Source organism: Phymastichus coffea, unplaced genomic scaffold, assembly GCF_024137745.1.
Source record: "Phymastichus coffea isolate CEN01 unplaced genomic scaffold, Cenicafe_Pcof_1.1 PCOF00036, whole genome shotgun sequence".
Classification (NCBI taxonomy): domain Eukaryota; kingdom Metazoa; phylum Arthropoda; class Insecta; order Hymenoptera; family Eulophidae; genus Phymastichus; species Phymastichus coffea.
Window position 1 is genome coordinate 1243415 of NW_026706847.1, and position 8228 is coordinate 1251642.

Below are 8228 nucleotides of genomic sequence, written 5' to 3' on the forward strand. Positions count from 1 at the left end.
TTTATTAGTGCTAGAGCCAGGCGAGTCGGTGAAAAAGCAGCTCGACAAGTTATTCACGTCGCTTTTATTTATTGCGAGAGAGACACGTCATCGAATAAAGGGTTTCTCGCGTGCGCGTGTGCCTCGCGAGCTAAAACGGGATTACCGCACACACAAGTCACCTACTTCCGACTTGCTCTATCTCCTGATGCTGCGATATGCGGTTACATTTTCTTGCTGTACCTCGCTTTCGGATGTCATCCCGTTGCGGTTGCTCTACGCGCTGCTCTCAGCTTTCGACGATGATGCATTGTTTCAAATTTTTTGGCTTGAAAGCGAAGGTACGATTTTAGAGAAATGACACGGCGACGCGATTAAGCGTACGGAAAATTAAAGGTTCCGCGCTGAAGAAACGTTATTACGACGATTCAACTGTATCTCTCACCGTTTATTTCACAGATAAGCTTCGTAGCGGCCAAGTCTCCAATCAAATAGTAATCAGCACGATAGTTTCATTAACGAGGAGTCGGAACGCCAGATTATTTCAATTGGATGTTTATACTGCCGCAACTTAAAGCTAATTAAATAATCAATTCAACAAAATTTATACGATCAAATGGTAAAATGCCACTATTTAATACGAGAAGATAATCACTAAATTATTAAAAGAGACGTGACTGAAGGAAGGTTATTCAATAGGTTTGCCAATAGAGAAATGGCGATCTCGTACTCGTCTATAACCATGGTTTCGAATATGACGTACAAAAACGATTTTAATGAAAGGCAACGTTATCGCGATCTTTTTACTTAAAAATCAATTTAACTTAATTCAACAATGCCTCTCATCGTTCCTTTCAAAGATGAATCGCGCGATACAACGTAGCCAACAGTTTTCAAATAAAATCGAAATCAGTAAGATTATTTCATGAGAAAAATGCGTTTAGTTCATTTAGCGCGGAAAAATATACGTTTTTATGCACTGAAAGCTTAATTAAACTATTCAGTTCAGCAAATATAATACAAAACAATCATAAAGCGTAAGATAATCATTTACAATTATATGAAACTACTTCTTTTAAATTGGCAGTTATATCTTGTCCTACAAAATTGTGAGTACGTGTAATTGAAATTCCAAATAATATGTTGCGAGTAGCTCGTGCATGCAAAACGACATCAGCTATTACATGAAAACTACCATCTCAAACCAGAAACTATCCGCATCAGTATGAAAACGTTACGTTTTATTTTATATGAAACGTTGCATTACGAATGTACAAAAATAAATGCCACATCTTCAATGGAGACTATACAAAATTGGTTGTCCGACAATCACATCTTCTGTTCCGTGCCGATTCTTAAGCTCATCTGTGATGCAGTATTGTTTAGTTCGGAGATCTAAATGCAGTATAAATTGCACCGCGGTAATGTAAGCCTAATGTACAATGGCGAGCTCGAGGATATCTCGAAACGTGTGGTTTGTGCAAATAAACAGATCAGGGCATTGCAGAAGAGAAAAAAGTCCGATAAGTGGAGGAAAAGCCATTTAAATAATTCAATTAAAAAATAACCCAAAGTTTTACAGGAATAAAATAAGAAGGCGACGAACGATAGCTGGAAATAAGATTCGACCTTTGCGAGTATGTACTCCAGAGTAAATGGCGCTTCTCCTAGCTCCTCGCAAACCGTGGCTGGTCACGTCGAGCTGTCGGAGGATGCGCGCTGCCACGCACGCCAACCAAGTTATCGCCGCACACCAGATATTAGCTGCGATCGTAGTTGCACACACGCACAACGAGCGTAAGAGTTCCAAAGTGGCGATGCAACGATCAGCACGATTTTCCAGAATGGAATGCCCGCGTTTTTGACAGCGCGAAACTTGTAAAAAGAAAAAACAAACTTTTTCCCTACCTCTGAGATCATCAGCAAGGGCCGAATCAGCGAGGCCGAGGGCACGCTGATCCGCACGTACGATCCCAAAAGCGCAAAGGTGAAGAGATCACACCGGGCTTTTCCATTTGATCGTCGTTCGAGCGTTGACGGGTTCGGCAGACGCAACTTTCTCCCCCCTTTTGTTATCCTCGCGCGTTTGCTAGGTGAGCATGTCGAGGCATCCATTAACGAAACTACGAACCATAAATCGCGCTCGTAAGTAGGAGCGCAAGTGACGCAAACGAGTATAATACTTCAAATTTCACTTTCAATATTTAAATAATGTTAAATAAATCTTCGTCGTGGAGTGCATTGTCATTAAGACAGGCATACGAAGGGATTGCAACTCTGAATTTTAAATAAAAGCAGGAGTATTTTGTGCTTTGGGGTCCAGCGCGTAGCGCAAATTGTAAGCACACTCCAGAGCTTCGTTAACTTTTTAACTAGTAGCTCGTTTAAATTCAATTTTCCCTCGAACGAGGTAACCTCTTAAAACTTGTGTAGCTGCTGCAAATAAGATAATTAAGCGCAGCAGGTCAAGTAAAAGTTATTTTTCAATAAAATTGAATTGCAATAATGACAAAAATCATGAAAAAAAAACAACCACGTAGGATAGTTTTTTTGTAGCATTTCTAACAAAGAAGACAAATATATAATTGGAAACCAGATTATTTTGTTTGCCAATCGTTCGGCAAAGACAGAACTGTCACACTCATAATGGTAGTCGAGAGTGAATAATAAAAATATTTCGCGCCTTTAATGTGTAGCATGCACCATTATGAACAAGTTCACTTACGAATTTCGTTAAGTTTTTCAATATTGCTCGCTTGAAATTCAATTCCCTGACAAACGACTTGAGATCTCGAAATCTACGTCACAGATTCACTACATGAATTATTTATGAATATTTTATGTTGAAATAAATTGCTCGCTTCGCTCGGACGTAAACCTCGCACGACACAAGAATCTACTTTCCCGTTTTAGTTCGATCATGTATTATTATAATTCACTATTGAAATATGTATAAAGCGATAATGTGTAAAAGTGGTGATATTCAACAACTGTATTAAGTAGTAAATTGAGTCTTCGTAAAATTCCTTGAATTAAATAATCAATTAGATATTTGCATGCGGTTTTATTGTACTTCTATTCTACAATATTGTCATGCTCCCATTTTAGCGATCAGTTACAGTTGGAAAGCAACGCCACGACTGCTAAGTGCCAGGAGAACTTGATTTAACGTCTACTCTTTTATAGCCGATATCCGACTCTTCTACTCAAATTTCGCATACGTATGACCAACCGTTCCTCGTTCCTTCGCTTTGTCACCGAAAGAACAAATGGCAACTATGCTTTTGATTGACAAAATGTACCTTCGACTGCTCTTTAATTTAGCTAGTCGATAGAAGAAGCGGCAACTATGTTCAAGATGGACAATACTTAAATATTTTTTGATGTTGTTAAAGTAAATATCAAAATAATGAACAAATAACTTATTGCGCAATAATTTTAGAGTAATAAAAATTATTTATGACATTTTTTATTTTCAAGTTCTTATGATAATAATTATTCTATTTATTAACCGAACATAACAGTTAATATTAAAAGATTTTTTCTCATTTTACTCTGAATACAATTTGTATATTAAAAGAATATTTCTTGAAAATAACAATGAACTATGTATCTTGTATTAAAGCATTTCTAACCATTTGGCTTATTAAAATATACTATTTTAGGCGACACAAATACATTTTTCTCACTGCATATTAGTAAATTGAAAAAAATGAACCTTTTTATCATAAATAGTTCTCGAAAAAAGCGAAATCAACGGTTGGTTTTGAAGACGGACGAACAGTATTTTTGGCAGTGAAAATGAGTTTTAAGATTCTCACACTCCGCCACCACGCGAGAGCTGTTGCAATTTTGTGGAGTTTTAACAATTATTCAAGCTTGCGTGGAGTTTCTGCACGCACTTGACATTGTGAGTCTCTTTCTTGCGCTTACATATACATGTTTTTTTTGCTACTCATTTAAATCATCAAACAATGGACTGTCAGTTTTGGCGACATATTGATTTTGGCATCGATACTTCCATAGTTGATGTTTTTACAAATATTGAAAAAAATTGACATTAATATAGCTTTAATGGATATGGATATAATTATTTATAACATTTGTCTTACTCGTCGTAATGTTTTAAAAATTCATACTGACGTTCATTAAATATAGATAATATTTAAGCCGAGTTTCAGAAAAATCGTTCAGCTACACTCTTGCAACTGCTCGTAATAGCCTGGAACGTGTCATGTACCTCCTACAGGATCCGTTAGCGCGATGCGAACAGCCGTAATTTGCGACTGAATCAGAGTTTTTGATTTCACCAAATATAATTTTAAAGCTGATAACTGTCGCTTAAAAATAAGCGCTCTCACTATGTGGCCAATAAAACAATAATAGAATAAATGTTAAAACAACTATAATGATACGTCACTTCTGATAAACAATATTGTTATTTTCATGCCGCGATTCGGTTGCTTAAGAGTTATACAAAATATTATGGGATCCTACTGCTATGAAGTGGTAGAGATCATAAAATAAGGGAAACGTGTAAGATAACAATATGATAGAACAAAGACAATTTTATCATGGAATGATATTTTATTTTTATAAATACTTATGAGGAAGCTAACTGTCAATGAATTGGCAGCGTTCTTTAATCAAAATGTTGACCCTAAATTCCTTGGAATAACTCGAATGCAATATTATTTAGAATGAATTAGGATGAATTACGGCTTACATAAAGAAACTTATAAAATAAACCATTGACTGTGGAACGAAACATGAGTTTTTCATGGATTGTCTCGAACCCAAAGTAAGCAGCACGTATGCATATGACCGATCAGAGCTCGCATACCGTAAAAAAGAAAAAAAATCAGAAGCTCTTCATGAAAAGCAGTATGGACGCGCGACACTCCGATCATAAATCGCGCTTAGAAAGCTTCCTACATCCGAGCGGCATCGCGCGCGTCGAAGACAAACAAAAGGAGTGATAACTCTCTTCTCTCTCTCATTCTTTAATCCGCAAGACTGCGTTTCTTCGAAGGAAATAAAGTCGGCGTGCAACGACAGTGCATGTAAGCTTCGTAATGATATTGAGGGGCGATAAAATCAGGCAAGCGCAGGTCGAGACGGCGGCCTATTGAGGTCATTGACTGCGCGCGCGGGTAGAAATATGGTATGCACGGGCAAGCGTCGCGATTCGATAATCGCGCGCGCGAGCCTGAAGATCGTTGCGTTCCTCTTTTTTTTTTTTCTTTCCTGCGGCGTGCGCGTCGCGCGCGCGACCTTAACTGTGAACTACCGTTGGGATTATTGGAGGTCGTAATGGAAAAGAGCAGTTTTCTAGCCATTCAAGTTGAATTATATGATTTTACCCCGAGGAAACAAGTTGCTTCGCATTAACAAAGATTCATTCTCTTTCCCGACCTCTGGTAAAGCGCCGAATGAGATTTCTATTCGGCCAACGAATGGACCATTGCAATTTGCCAATCAAAATTTCGCAGCGAGAGCATTAGTTATTTGCACCCCCGCCTTAATTCAATTGATACATTTCAAAGCTACGCACTGTAGCGTTCAAAATTATTAAAAATTTCTTATTTTTCCCGATAACAAAAGTCATTACTAGTATCACGAGCACAGTAAAATATCTAGAAAGTAGCGTGCAAATCTGACTATTTTTATTTGATAAATTTCACTTTATATAGCTTTGCCAGCTGTATATTCATTGCGGATTCTAATTTCTATTTCAATGCGTATAGATAATTATACTTGCTTTTACTTGCCACGAATCTATTAAAGATAATTTTAATTGCGTCGAGACGAATTTCTCTGTGGACGGTTTTGGTGCGCACAGCTCTTTTTCAAAAGTTCAATTAACTTTCGTGGTCACCGAGCGAGAGAGAGAGAGAAAACTTTATAGATACATATTAATGGATACACCCGCGTGTCTATACGGGAAAACCAGTTTGCGCGGAGAAAGCTAAATGAAGAGGGAGTGAATTGAATAAAATGTGAAAATGTCCGTTAATTTAATTTTTCGGTAAATTACCTCGCGGGCTTGAAAATTAGCAACATTACGTCTATAACGTATACCTCATGTAATATGCATCGCTGACCAAATCTGCCTCGTTCTCCTGCAACGTCGACGCGTATAATGTTCATCATTATTCATGTGTTGATTAACGAGGCATAATGCGCATTACCTTTTCCTAAAATGCTTTTCTTCACGCCCGATTTATCAATCAAACGACGACAGCTGATAATTACATAACGCCGGATAGCTATATATATATATATATATATATATATATATATTCACTTTTCCAGCAATTTGCATAAGTAAAAAGGAACGCCAAATCGCGAGCGATTCAATTCTATCTCTTGCCGCATTTGCATGAGCTTAATTAGAACCACGAATAGAAAGAAAGAAAAGTCTTGGCGCACGACTTTTTCCTTGGCTATTCTTCATTAGTCAAATTGTAGGAGTCGCTCGGTGTTTCTCCCTCTCTCTCTCTCTCTCTCTCTCTCTTTTTGACTTGAATTTCGAGCGCCATTCGCCACTGTTGCTCCACTTATCCCGTTTTATACCCGTGTGTACCGGCCGTGTACCGATAACGATGTCACTAATTATTTCCAGTCGCTGCTCGCGCTCCGCGTGATCTTCTTCCCTCTCCTTCGCTCGATTAAATTGGGGGTAATAATAACTTGATCGCCTCTTCGTTCTTTTTAATGCGCGTATTACGCGATGTATCCCATTGTACGTTGACGTCAATTTCTCAGGTTAATGGGTGTTTTTTATTTTATCATTCTTACGCATGATTACCGTTCTGGAAATAAAGAACCGTTGAGAGTAATAAATATTTTGTTTTTTACCTTCGTCGTGTCGTAACTCATTGTTACAAGTTCAATAAATGTCTGAATGGCGGGAATTTTTTTTAATAAGGACGTAAAAAAATACTACTGTAGCGGTTAACGACGATCCTTTAAAACGTTGCGTATTGCATTGGTGACGATATAATTTTCGTTCAAGACGCTAATTAAGTGTATATCAGATTGCATTGCGGATCTTCTTCTGTCCACGCAACTATACAAAGCACACCGCCAGTTTGTAAATGAGAAAAAAACGATCGCTGTTGTATGAAAAATGAACAGCCCGCTCGCATTGATTTGCATAGGCAATCTAAATCCGAATTGAATCTTCGAGTATTCCGAGCGTATCGAGGAGAGGAAACGAGGCGGCAAATCGGCGAAAAGATACACGCGCGCGATAAAAATCGGAGGCTGTATCGCGCGCGACACGATAAATCCTTTGCCGCGTTTGTTTGCATGTGCATACGTGTAATTAGCCATGCGCTCGATTTCCCAGCGCGCGAAGAAGAAGAATCGCGCAAAAACGTATATACATGTACGACCGAACGCTTACTTTCTCCCGCGCGCTGACGCGAAGTGGGTTAATGGAAGGCAAGTTCGCCCGCGCACGTATACGCGTATGCATCGAGGCGAAAGGGTCTTCCGTAATCGGGGCGAAGAGTTGCACCTGCCGCGCGCCGCGCTTTCTAAGCCGGGACGAATTTTTTTTCCCGTTTTTTTTTCTTTTTTTCTTTTCGTTCGTTTTTGTTTTTCGCTTCCCCTTTTTACTTTTCGCGGATTTCAGCCACGCCGGAGAAAGGAGAATTTTTCCGCGGGAGAGCGCGCGAAATCGATTTCTCGAGAGTCGCCGGCGCGCTGCTCCTCGCCCGCATCGTGACGTTCGCTTAACGGATCGCTCTTCCTCTTGCTCGCTCTCCCTGGCTCTAATTGGGGCCCGCTCGCTCGGCGCCGCGACGCGACGCAAGACCTGCGCTCGTCCGTCCGAGGCAGCGCCGCGTACCGCGCGCCCAAAAACACACGCCCGCGCGCGATAACGAAGACGCAGCTCGTACACCTGGTCTCGTCGCCTCGATTGAATCTACCAGCCGCCGATCCGCGATCGCCGTTAGTGTGCTTCGTCGTGTCCGATACGTCGAGGCGCAGAGCCTGTAAACCTTCGTTGATGTTCGCACAAGGCGCGTGCATTATTTTTATTTTCGACGGCGAGGCGCAACCACGTTGTCATTTCGCTGTGTTTGTTTGGTCGCAGATAACGGACGACCGTGAGAGAAGCCACGTTCGGGAGACGCAATTCGTGCGCGACAGACGCGAAATTTATGAATACTCTGATAATTTAATCGGCTGCGTGCGAACGTGTCGTATAAGAACGAACACTGCGATTCTCGAATCTC